Consider the following 14562-nt stretch of genomic DNA (forward strand, 5'->3'; position numbering starts at 1 on the left):
CTGAGATGCATAATTTGTATAAGTTCACTAGGTTCAGGGGTCTGTTCTTCGTACGTGGATTACTCAGTTAGCTGGATTTGGATATTGACGATTTGACACGATCCAGGATCGTTACATTCTTCAAAGCTGATCCGAGAGTTGTTGTCATAGCAACAGTTCTGCTAGCTCAAACCTGATCGGGAGCAGGTTCAGTTCATATAAACAGGATTAGATCGGCTCAGTTCAAGCAAAGATAATAGAGAAAGTGTGTTCCGAATTCTGATATTTTCTTACAGTAGTAGTTATATACACTTGGGAAAATAGTAAATATTTTTAACTATATATATATATATATATATATATATATATATATATATATATATATATATATAACTATATATATATATATATATATATATATATATATATATATATAAAGTTATAGTTATTAATAAAATTAATAAAGTTATATATATTAATAAAACTTATGCAATCTGCACCCTCGAAATGAAAGTACAAAGACTGCCACCTGGTGGTGCAAAGAGAAAATTTATTGATATGAACTTTTTAGAGATCGCTTTAGTACAAATTGTGTTTGATAATAGAAATGCAAAATATGTGACTTTTTAAAAAAAAGCAATAATACATTAATGCAGTCATGAACATGTTTTGACAGTTAATATGCCGGTGATTTGATGCTTCACAAAAGTTGCAGACGCCTTTACCATATCAAAATGCTTTTGTAAACATCCAGTTATTCCATACAGCGATTAAAAAAATGCCTACTATAATAAAGAAAATCTTTTCTAAATGTAGAACTAAATACATTGATATGCATTGAAATACATGATGAATACTCTTGACACATGAAAGTGTAAAGCATGCCGCTCAAAACAAATGTGAAAGGTTATTGCGTATCATATTTAACAAGCCGTTTACTGCTAATTTGATGTAATTTTGCTCACATGGATAATTGAATATTAATCAGATGATGTCATTACGCTGCTGTGCCGTCAGAAAATCGTTGCATTGCCGATCATGATTTCGAGGATGGATATATCTGTCCTTCACAACACAGGCAGCGATCTCAGATCAGTTCATCCAGACATTCTAATCTGATTCGCAAACTTGTTTGAAGAACCAAATTAGCGAGAGATCAGTTATCAAGGATAAAAGATCCAGAATCTGCCAAATCATCTTAGATCATTTAAGCGAGGTACGAAGAACAGACCCCAGGAGGATGTGCTGCTTTCTGTATGTTTTGTTTTTAGTTAGAGCAGTTAAGGCATTTGGTACGTTGAAGATGTTTCTTTTCATGCTTTTTCTTTTCATATTTAGTTTAGTTTGTTGAAAACAGTTACTGAGTTTTGTTATATTTACTTCTTTGATTTAAGCACATCTAACTACTTCCTCTCCCCCAGGTAATTCATCATTTAATCATTGTAAATACTTTTCGTTCACTGTACAATATATTTTCACTGGTTTCACTGGAAGTCTGGGCAATAAATAACTGCAGTGATATTTTGTTGGCAGTTCATTTCTTTCTCCATCCGCTTGTCACACACACTGAACTATTGTATGTTATGTCACCTACTCCTAGTTTAATATTAACATCTAAAAGGACGTAACACATATTAGACATCATCAAGATGGCGCCGAGCATGGCCGCCGTGTTGCGAGCTCCCAGCAATCTTTGTTGTGTTTTGTGTGTTTTACTTGTATTTTTGTCGTTTTTCGTGCTGGATGTACACACTTTTTTTTTTAAAGAGCCCATATTATGGGTTTTTGAAAATTCCCCTCCATGTAGTGTGTAACACAGCTCTAAGTAAAGTAAAGTATCCAGCTAAGGCTTAAATCTGTTAGTGTACAGTGTTTAAAACGGTTGATTCATCTATAAAAGAGTCGACTCATAGTGCTTCAAACGAGTCGCCTTGATACCGATTCATTAGGTGTTTCGCCATGACGTACGAACGAAACCAAGTTATTCACGTGCACGCGCAAACCCGGGAGATTTCAAACCTGAGGCCCCGCCCTCTGACGCAGAAACCCAGACACACACACAAACACACACCCACAAACACACACACACACACAAACATGCCGGTCGATTGAAGTCACACTGCAGATGGATATATTGAGTCTCTACCCAAACATGAAACCTCAGCATTATAGCCAAGCAGTTGGAAACTACTGGAAACTTCTGGAAGCTACATGCTACAAAGAATACTTCATCAGTGTTTGTTAAAGGAAGGATCAGTAAAGAGTAACTTACTGCTGGACGTCAGGATGGATTTCTTCCTCCATTTCTCAAGTGTAAGTACGTGCGATTAAAGTTGCCTCGTTGACTCCAGCTTGCAAATGTATTTAGTTGTGTTTTGTTACTTGTAACCGCGTGTACTGTATCAGGTTAACTGGCTATATTCTCTTATCGCGTGCAAAGTCACGTTAAAAACGCGACGCGTGCTGCGTTAACGGAGCTCCGTGGACGAGGAGTAGTGTGTGTGTCTGTGTGTGCGCGTGCTGTCGTCCGGAGGTGTGTGTGTGTGCGCGCGCGTTGTCGTCCGGAGCAGGGTTAAGTGCATGTGTGTGTTTGTGCAATATGTGTGTGTGTGTGTGTGTCTGTGAAAAGAGCAGAGTGAGAAGCTAGGAGATCTCCTCAACAGCTTTTGGAGTTTTTGCTCAATAAAATAGTCAGTCGTCTGTATTTTCAAGTCCATAGTCTGTATTTACATTGACCCACTGGCAGCTAAACTCCACGCCTACACTATTGAGCGTGTATGAACTGTGATTACTTTTATATTGCTGATTAGCCGTTTGGCATTTCACTCTGACTGAAGGCAGTCGACCAATCGCGACAGACTGTCATTGGTCCAATCAGCGCAGATTAGCTTCGTGCTAAGGAGGAGTTTGGGAACAAATGAATCACTGGACGATTCATACAGGAGTCGCTGGGATAATTAGGGAAAAATAAATGCAGATTATTAGACCATGAAAGTGTTTTTTGACCTTGCATGCATATTAGACTGTTGTTGGAGACCCTTACAACCAAGAGATGAACCTATTTCATGTATAATATGGGCTCTTTAAGCTTTTCACTCAACATAGCACACATGTTGCTGATGATGTGACAATAAAAGTGATTTGATTATATTGCAGAATACACAATTTATCCTATAACTGCTTACAATTCGTATCTACCCAGCACCGTTTGCAAGACATCCACCTGCTAAGATTATTTGATCATATACTTATGCTGTTTGAACAGGTAAATATATTTGAATTGTTTATTGAATTATTAAATATGTACGCGTACAATACGTCGAAAAAAAATGCTATGTAACGCAATAGTAGTCGGATTGCATTACCATAAATGGGTAATCTCATTTATTCATTTTCCTCCAGTCTCTGACTTATCCGGGATCACCACAGCAGAACAAACTGCCAACTATACCAGCACATATTTCACATAGCCCTTACAGCTGCAACCCAGCACTGGGAAACACCCATAGACTCATTCACACACACACACAATCATACACGACTTTCAATTTAATTCATCAATTTCTCCTATACGTGTTTGGACTGTGGAGGAAACTGGAGCACCCTAAGGAAACCCACGCCAACATGGAGAGAACATGCAAACTCCACAAAGAAACGACAACTGTCCCAGCCGGGACTCGAACCAGCAACCTTCTTGCTGTGAGGCCACAGTGCTAACCACTGAGCCACATCCAAAAGGGTAATCTATATTACAGACTACACATTTTATCATGCAATCTGTAATAAATAATTGCATTTACGCAATTACAAATGACAAACTTTAAAGATAATTTGCTCATATATGTCCCACTGCTGGAATTGCTGAATATAGTTGATTTATTTATTGAATATTTTCATCGTTATGCTGTAGTAAGTCTTCTGTTTTACAACCAAACCACCACAGGACCGGTTTATCATTCAATGCATGATATCGTCCTGCTCCATGACATGCAATAACAGGATGCTCTTTTAAAGATCTAACTCGATCTAACGGGTCATGCTTTTTGAGTTATTAAAATACCTATTGCGATGGAAATGGTTCATGCATGCTGACGGTTATTAAAACAGTACATTTCCAGACACTGCTGAATAAAAAGACTTGTTATGATCATATGAAATATTCATTGCATCTTTTTCTGAAGTAGTTATATTGAGTTTTACGTGCATCTCTGTCTTATAACCAATGTAAATGGTGAAAATATGATCACAACTGCACATATTTACTAGATTAAATAATAAATGCATTCAATATATTGATAAATATTGTAATATATTTTGTGTCATATCAATATTTTTTCTAATATAGGCATTTAAATGTGTGTGTGTATGTGTGTATATTTATAATATATATATAAAACCCCAATAAATTAGATTAAATAATAAATGCATTCAAAATATGCATACATGTTAAAATATATTTCGATGTATATTAATATTTTCATTAATATAGGCATTTAAATGTGTATGTGTAAATGTGCATGTGTATATACTCTGTATATTAGATTAAATAATAAATGCATTCAATATATTGATAGATATTGTAATATATTTTGTGTCATATCAATATTTTTTCTAATATAGGCATTTAAATGTGTGTGTGTGTGTGTGTGTGTATGTATGTATATATATATATAAATAAACCGCTATAAATTAGATTAAATAATAAATGCATTCAAAATATTCATACATGTTGAAATATATTTTGAGGTATATTAATATTTTCATTAATATAGGCATTTAAATATGTGTAAATGTGCATGTGTATATACTCTGTATATTAGATTAAACAATAAATGCATTCAATATATTGATAGATATTGTAATATATTTCGAGGCATAAAAATAATTTCATTACTATAGGCATTTAAATGTGCATATATATATATATATATATATATATATATATATATATAACATAGACTACTAAAATATCTGTTTTTAATATATGTAAAAATATATTTTTGATGTAGATTGATTAAATTTGCATAATATTCTTTCTATTAAATATATAGACTCATTAAATACTAAAACATATAATTTTATGTCTCAGACCTAGAATAGTCTTAAAAAATAAATTATATATATATATATATATATATATATATATATATATATATATATATAAATAAATAAATATATATATATATATATATATATATATATATATATATATATATATATATATATATATATATATATATATCATATCTTTTTTGCTCCTTTACTTGTGCTTTTTTACTGCAAGGCATATATCATATATTCATATAACCACATAATCCTATATCTATGTATTCAAATTTTATATATTTCTAATGTATCAGTTTTATCAGCATATCAGTTTTAATCACGTTAACCATGCTTTTTTAGGACAATCACTTTAAACCAACAACATCAAACACCCTTCTGAAAGGCATTTCAGACGAAAAGCTGTACTAAAAGCCTACAGACTCATTAAAAAGGAATAAATATACATAGGCTATTATGATAAGTATTTTTAATACATCATATGCTTGCAGGATAGCCTCCTTGCACTTAAATGATCTCACATACAGCAGCATTTACACGGAATATTCAGAAAATACGATGAAATCACCGTGGTACCAAACGCTGGCAGCACCAAAGCACTTTCCGACACTTTCCTATCAGTGCCAAGCACACACACACACACACACACACACACACACACACACTAAGCAGAGGAAGTGTTTAGCAGTGGGACTCATGCATAATGACAGGTAAACACGCGTCCACAGGTCACCAAATCTCACCAACAAAAGAATAAAGACAAGGCACAAACCGGCTCGACCGCTGCTCCGCTCCCGTTAATTTGTCCGGTCTCCGGATTTGTATGGGTTCAGCGCGCGACGGACGTTTCCGTGTTTCTCCATGTGGACGGAAACAAACGCAACGATTTACGCTCACATCTGATCGCATCAGCTCAGGCTCCTCCCACGGAAAACCCGCGGTTGAACAGTCGCACGCGCGTCAAACAGCCGCCGCACCGCGCACCGGAAAACGCGACGCAAACGCGACGCAACTGGAAGTGTCCCGTTAAAACCGAAACACTGCGCGAATCAGAAGTGCGGAGTGCCGTAAACTCACACTCTTGCGCAATTATAGACAGCCTGACCAAACACTTTTATATATTTCGTCATTTTAAGCCTGCTGCTTCTTCTGCCATTTAAGGTTAAACACAAAATATTGATTATACAGAGCCTCAAACAGCATGAGAACATTCACTCACAATCCTAAAGATTGCCAAATAATTAAGAAATAAATACATGTATAACGGATAGACGAATATTTAATATTAATATTACTTTTTAAATATTTTCATCCACCAACAGAACTAATAATAATAACAATAATAATAATAATAATAATAATAGGCCTAATAATAATAATAATAATAATAATAATAATAACAATACAACATAACACGTAATAAGAGCACAATATTTATTATAATATATAATTAATTACATATTATTAGTCTTATTAATAGTAGTAGTATAGTTCTATTGGAGGATCACAATTTAATATGTAATATTAATTTGAAATATTTGTGAATCCGTTATGCATTATTTAGTACTTGTTAAGTTTGTTTGATTGTTTTTATTATGGCGATATTTGTGAATTAGTGAATTTTGCTTTTTGTGGCTCTAAATAATGAATATTTTGAGGGGATTTTTAACATTTTGCATGTTATTATTTCCATTGGAGGATCTGTATATTAAATATTTGTGAATCTGTTATGAATGCATTTTGTTTGTTTGATTTTATTATTTATTATATGTATTTTATAATTTATTATTCAATCTTTAAGATCATGAGTAAATCTCCTTATGCTATTTGAGGCTCTGTATGATGAATATTTTGTGCTTTTTACATTTTTTAATTTAATATTAGCTGTGCTAGGATCTGTATATTAAATATTTGTGTATACATGTACATTATGTTGGGCAATCATTATTATATTATTATAATTATCACGATTATAACTGAATGATTGATTTGTTTTTAATTATTATTATAATATTACATTATAATACTATATAGTATATGTTTTATACATATAATATTATATTTACTTGAATAATTAATAAAAATTAATAAGGACATTATTATTATCATCATTAATAATATTACCAGTTTTTGATGTTTTGAGGATCTGTATAATTATTATTTTGTGTATCAGTAATATTCAAATAAATATTTATTTATTTAAGGGTGTATAATTGCTGTTTACAATTATTATACAAATTTATTTACTTGTTTGTCATTTTATCATCATAAATTTTATCACCCATTTTGCCATTTGTTCTTATTTACTTACTTTATATTTACTTACTTTTTAATTAATAATTCTAATTAATAATCTAATTATTATTAGTACTACTAATATAAAGTCTCTCTCTCTGTCTCGTTCTAGAGAGATATTCTATTCTATTCAATACAGTTCTGTTCTATACGGGTCTATTTTGTTCCATTCTTTGCTGCTCTGTTCTGTTCTATTCCATACTGCTCTTTGTTCTAACCTGTTCTACACTGTTCTAATCCATGCTGTTTTCTTTGTTCTAACCTGTTCTGTACAACACAATCTAACTGCAATTCGTAACTTTTTGATTTAGTGGCTAATTCGTATGAATTTAGTAGGATTTGCTCATCCCCCAGTGATGGTTGGGGTTAGGGGTGGGGTTAGGTGCCACGCCTCCTTTTTAAAATCTTATATTTTCGTTCAACTGAACTCATATAGATTTGTATAAATTAGCGTTTCCTCGTGAGATCAGACTGGTGCTATAGTGTTCTGTTTTATTCCATTCTGTTATGTTCTATTCTGTTCCACACTTTGCTGCTTTGTTCTGTTCTATTCCATACTTGTCTATTCTGTTTTGTTCTATTCCAGTGGTTCTCAAAAATTTGTCATTAAGTACCACCTTAGAAAAAAATTGTCTCTCCAAGTACCACCAAAATGAGCAGTATTGAAATACAGTAGCGCAGTAGGCCCAGTAAAGCAGCTACAACTCTGCACAGTAAAACAAACGTGGCAGATTACCTCAGAAATATAGGCTATATGTCATATATGGCACATTATATACATAATTTTTAATACATTTTGAAATATATGTAGCATGTACATGACATTTTTCATTCCTCCGCGTACCACTAGAAGGAAGCCCGCGTACCACTAGTGGTACACGTACCACAGTTTGAGAACCACTGTTCTATTCTATTCTGTTCAGTTCTACACTGTTCTATTCCATACTGTTCTATTCTGCTTTGTTCTGTTCCACACTGTTCTATTCCATTTTGTTCTATTCTGTTCCGTTTTAACCTGTTCCATACTGTTCTATTCCATACTTTTTTATTCTTTGTTCTAACCTGTTTTATACTGTTCTGTTCTATTCCATTATGTTCTGTTCTATTCCAAACTTTGCTTCCATGTTCTGTTCTATTCCATAATTGTCTATTCTGTTTTGTTCTATTTTATTCTCGTCAATACTGTTCTATTGTGTTCTTTTCTATTCTATACTGTTCTGTTCAGCTTTTTTCTAGCTATTCCATACTGTTCTATTCTATTCTATACTGTTCTATTCTGCTTTGTTCTAACCTGTTCTATTCCATACTGTTCTATTCTGTTTTGTATATTATGTTCTATTCCATACTGTTCTATTCTGTTTTGTATATTATGTTCTATACTGTTCTATTCCATACTGTTCTATTCTATACTGTTTAATCCATTCCATAATGTTCTGTTTTGTTCTATGCTTTTTCCATACTGTTCTATTTAGCTTTGTTCTAGCCTGTTCTGTTCCATACTGTTCTATCCCATACTGTTCTATTCGGTTCTGTTCTATTCTATTCCATACTGTTCAATTCTGTTCTGTTCTGTTATATTCTGTTCTGTTCTATTACATAATGCTCTGTTCTATTTTGTTCTGTTCTGTTTTGTTCTGTTCTATTTTGTTCTTTTCTGTTCTATTCTATTCCATACTGTTCTATTCTGTTCTGTTCTATTCCATACTGTTCTGTTCTATTTTGTACTATTGTGTTCTATTCTATACTGTTCTATTCTATACTATTTTAATCCATTCCATAATGTTCTGTTTTGTTCTATGCTTTTTCTATACTGTTCTATTCAGCTTCGTTCTAGCCTGTTCTGTTCCATACTGTTCTATTCTGTTCTGTTCTATTCCATACTGTTCTTTTCTATTCTGTTCTATTCTATACTGTTCTAATCCATTCCATAATGTTCTGTTTTGTTCTATGCTTTTCTGTACTGTTCTATTCAGCTTTGTTCTAGCCTGTTCTGTTCCATACTGTTCTATTCCATCCTGTTCTATTCTGTTCTGTATTATTTTGCTCTGTAATTTCTATTCTTTTCAGCTTTTTCTCTCCTTTATTCAACTATTCTGTATTTCATTCTCCTCTCTGCATTGTCTCATGTACATAAATAATACACAATATATGTAGTTGATGTTTTTATATGAGCATATTTATCGTGTTTGTGTGTGTGAGAGAGAGAGTTGCAATGGCGATTGCTCAAATGTAGTGCGCTCACGTGTGTGTTGTAGATGTAAATGAATGAGGGAGTCCTGCGGATACACTAGTTATAATGTTTGCGCGTCTGATTTACAGTTATGGATCTGCATTACATTTGTAAATCAAATGCAGAACTGTTTATTTTATCGATATTTACATCCACCTCCACCGCCCTGACTCATGCGTTTCCCTGTGACCGCTGGGAACTTTCATTAATAATGTTTATGTGTGTTTATGTGCTGGGGAATAAGCAGACTTTCTGCTTTTTGTGCTGCCACTTCACTTCCAATAGACACTACAGCAATTCCTGAGCTGATCAGACATATTATACTTACAATTTTGGGGTTTTGTTATTTGTGCTTATTGTCTTTGTTGATTTTATCTGCAATAGTCAGTGTATTTTTAATGCATTTACATATTTGTCATATTAATAGTATTAATACATATTAATCTCACTATTTGTGACTTTTTTTATTCCTTTTTAATTAGTTTTAGCATATTTTTAACATTAATTAGTTTAATTGTTTGTTGTTTTTATTTGTTTTGGGTATTCTGTGATTATTTTATGATTCTTTTAATCTTCTTGTTTATGTAAAGTGCTTTGGAATACCGCTGTGTGTGAAATGTGCTAAATAAATATATTTGTATTGCCTAACATTTATATTTAAATGAGTTGTAGTATATGCAGAGTATGCATTCTGTTCTCTTCTATTATATGAATATATTATTGTAATAATAATAATAATAATTATATATATATATATATATGCCTTTCTTCCAAATAATATGACATAATAAATAACACAATAATATATGACATAATAAAACAATATGAAACAAATATTAATATAACTATTTATATTAAAATTAGGGGCGGCGCAGTGGGTAGCACAATTGCCTCACAGCAAGAAGGTCACTGGTTCGAGCTTCAGCTGGGTCAGTTGGCATTTCTGTGTGGAGTTTGCATGTTCTTCCAGTGTTGGTGTGGGTTTCCTCTGGGTGCTCCGGTTTGTCCCACAGTCTAAACACATGCGCTATAGGGGAATTGGGTAGGCTAAATTTTCCATAGTGCATGTGTGAGACTGAGCGTGTATGGTTTTCCAGTGATGGGTTGCAGTTGGAATGGCATCCGCTCCATAAAACATATGATGGATAAGTTGGCGGTTTATTTTGCTGTGGCCAAAATAATTTTATGACTGTCTAAATATTGATAAAATAATATGGAACAAAAATGTAAACAAATAAATAATTATTAATAATCAAATGAAATAAAGAATAAATTAATTAAATAATGTTAATAAAATTAAATGAAATAAAGAATAAATAAAAATGACAAAATAATGTGAAAATTTAATATTAAATAAATAAATAAATGCATTTATGTTATTACAAGTACAATGTACAATGAATAAAAATAAATGGCATGATAAAACATTATAAAATAATTAATAATATTATTAAATTAATATTATTACAGACAATCAAATAAAATTATTCTAATAATAATAAAAATAAAACTATAAATAAATAAAATATAATGAAATTAAATTATAAGTAACAAAAATAAAATAAATAATATTAATAATTATAATAATAATGCAATTAAACAATGAATAAAATTACATAATACAATAATTTTAAACAAAAACAAAACAAATAATATTAATGAAATTAAATAAAGAATAAATAAATAAATAAACTATATATATATATATATATATATATATATATATATATATATATATATATATATATATATATATATATATATAAACTATATATTTTTTCCTGTACTTTAAATTAAATAAATAATAATATAAATAAAAAATAAAAATTTATTTGAAAATAATTATTGAATAAATAAATGCATTTATTTTATTACAAATACGAATATATCATAAAAAATAATATTACTATAAATGAATAATATTAAATAATAACAATACAGTTAAATAATGAATAAATAAAATAAATGACATAATAAGACAATATAAAATAAATAATAATATCAATAATAAATTAATATTATAAACAATAAAATTAAATAATGATAATAATACATAAATAATATTAATATGAATAAATATATTAAATAAAAACGAATAAATAAAATAAATATAAATGAAATAATGAAATAATGCAATTAAATAAAGAAATAAATGTTGTGATAAATTATTATGAAACAAAAATAAAGCAAATGGTAATATTAAAAGACATAAATTATTATTATAAATAATTAATTTATATAAATATAATTTTAGCTATTAATAAATATTAGATACCTATTTTTTGATTACTTAAGCATTATTATTTGCTTTTTTTCTGCATTGCCCTTTATATTAAATAAATAATAAAATAATTTATTATTTTTACCCTAATTTAGTATTTGTTATTTATATGAGTTCAAGAATATCATACATAACTACATAGTGCTCTTAGTTAAATGAAAAAGATTTATACCTTAATTTTTTTTTATGTTACTCATCATTATTGAATCCTGCCTGTCTCTTTCCACATATAGTTTCTGCAGTGTAATGCTGCTCTCTATCGGCTGAGCTAGTATATTACCTCCCGCTGCTGTGACAGATGATGCGCCCCCTGCTGACCGCTGTGATAAATCGCACGCTGCGTCAGCACAATATCTGCTGCGCCGGCACATTTACTGCCACTTTTACCTCGCTGTTAATCCTTTTAACGTGTAAAACCCTGGCGAGTTATAAAGCACAGCAGTGAAGGTGACCCCGATCCTCATCTTCAGATTGCTGCCTGTAAGTTTTATTTACTGAATGTGTGCAAGTAATACTATTAAATGCGGCATCAGTACATGACCAGCAGGGGGCAGCATTTCATTGTGCTAAATATGCATTAAAGAACGTGCATATTCATAACTAAATATACTGATATGGAAGAACATTAAGAGTCCAATTGAGAGCACACTTAATATAGCTAGAGATACACTTAATATACAGATACACTTCATTGAACATGCACACATAAACATCACCTATACAGTTGAGGTCAAAATGATTCGCCTTGCTGAAGATATTTTTGTTTTCTTTTTTAAATATTTCCCAAATGATGTTTAACAGAGCAAGAAACTTTTCACAGCATTTCCTATAATATTTTTTCTTCTGGAGAAAGTCTGATTTGTTTTATTTCGGCTAGAACTAAAGCAGTTTTTAATTTATTTTAAAGCATTTTAAGGTCAAAATTATTAGCCCCTTTAAGCTATTCTTGTTTTTTTTATTGTCTACAGAACAAAACAATAATGTTAATAAAATTAAATGAAATAAACAATAAATAAAAAATGACAAAGTAATGTGAACATTATTATATTAAATAAATTAATAAATACCTTTATATTATTACTAGTACAAATATATTATAATACAAATAATATTACTATTAATTATTAATAATAATAATACAATTAAAGGAATAAAAAATAAATGGCATAATAAAACCATATAAATAATTAATAATATTATTAAATTAATATTATTATAAACAATCGTATAAAATTATTCTAATAATAATAAATAATAAAACTATAAATAAATAAAATATAATGAAATTAAATTATATGAACCAAAAATGAAATAAATAATATTAATAATAATGCTGGAGATACACTTAATATACAGATACACTTCATTGAACATGCACACATAAACATCACCTATACAGTTGAGGTCAAAATGATTCGCCTTCCTGTAGATTTTTTTTTGTTTTGTCTTGTGAATATTTCCTAAATGATGTTTAACAATGCAAGAAAATTTTCCCAGCATTTCCTATAGAATTTTTTATTCTGGAGAAAGTCTGATTTGTTTTATTTTGGCTAGAATAAAAGCAGGTTTTAATTTATTTTAAAGAATTTTAGGGTCAAAATCATTAGCCCCTTTAAGCTATATTTTTTATTGTCTACAAAACAAACCAATAATGTTAATAAAATAAAATAATATAAAGAATAAATTAAAAAGTAATGTGAACATTTCATATTAAATAAATAAATAAATACATTTATATTATTACAAGTACAAATATATTATAATACAAATAATATTACTATTAATTATTAATAATAATAATAATAATAATACAATTAAAGGAATAAAAATAAATGGCATAATAAAACAATATAAAATAATAAATAATATTATTAAATTAATATTATTATAAACAATCAAATAAATTATTCTAATAATAATAAATAATACAACTATAAATAAATAAAATATAATGAAATTTAATTATATGTAACAAAAATAAAAGAAATAATATTAATAATAATGCTAGAGATACTCTTAATATACAGATACACTTCATTGAACATGCACACATAAACATCACCTATACAGTGAAGGTCAAAATGATTCGCCTTCCTGTAGATTTTTTTTGTTTTCTTTTTTAAATATTTCCCAAATGATGTTTAACAGAGCAAGAAAAATTCACAGTATTTCCTATAATATTTTTTCTTCTGGAGAAAGTCTGATTTGTTTTATTTCGGCTAGAAAAAAAGCAGTTTAAAAGCAGTTTTAAATGTATTTTAAAGCATTTTAGGGTCAAAATTATTAGCCCCTTTAAGCTATACTTGTTTTTGTATTGTCTACAGAACAAACCACTGTTATACAATGACTTGCCTACCCTTACTTTACCCTAATTAACCCTTTAAATGGGGAAATAAACAAACGGGGGCTAACAATAATAATAATAATAATTCAACTGTAACTAATAATCTGCAATTTGTATCCCAAAAACAGGTCTTTTAATCATTGTCTGTGTGCAAATGAAGAGATTTGGCCATTCACATCAGAGTTCAACCTACACATACAAATATTATCATCACAAGTTCTCACATTTAGATTTGCAAGCTCTCGAGGTTTGCTACTGATTTACCTTCATACATCTGCCATCATCATCTTCAGCTCTGCGCTTTCAGAATAGACCGGCTGCTAATTTTAGCCTGATGTGAGAGGATTTATTTTGCATTTCAAGCAGCGT

The 14562-nt window shown here is 30.0% G+C and overlaps 1 protein-coding gene across 6 annotated transcripts in view; it reads right to left on the reverse strand.

Moving 5' to 3' along the window:
- Positions 1-14562, reverse strand: part of il1rap (interleukin 1 receptor accessory protein) — an 84371-nt gene that overhangs the window by 68212 nt on the left and 1597 nt on the right. For 3 of the 6 annotated variants that reach the window (XM_073924107.1, XM_073924113.1, XM_073924110.1), the window contains exon 1: positions 5816-5924. The exons of the other annotated variants lie outside the window; for them this stretch is intronic. The gene's annotated coding sequence lies outside the window, so the exon portion shown is untranslated. Of the gene's footprint in view, positions 1-5815; positions 5925-14562 lie in introns of those variants that run through there. 6 annotated transcript variants of the gene reach the window in all.

This window comes from Danio rerio, chromosome 15, assembly GCF_049306965.1.
Source record: "Danio rerio strain Tuebingen ecotype United States chromosome 15, GRCz12tu, whole genome shotgun sequence".
Classification (NCBI taxonomy): domain Eukaryota; kingdom Metazoa; phylum Chordata; class Actinopteri; order Cypriniformes; family Danionidae; genus Danio; species Danio rerio.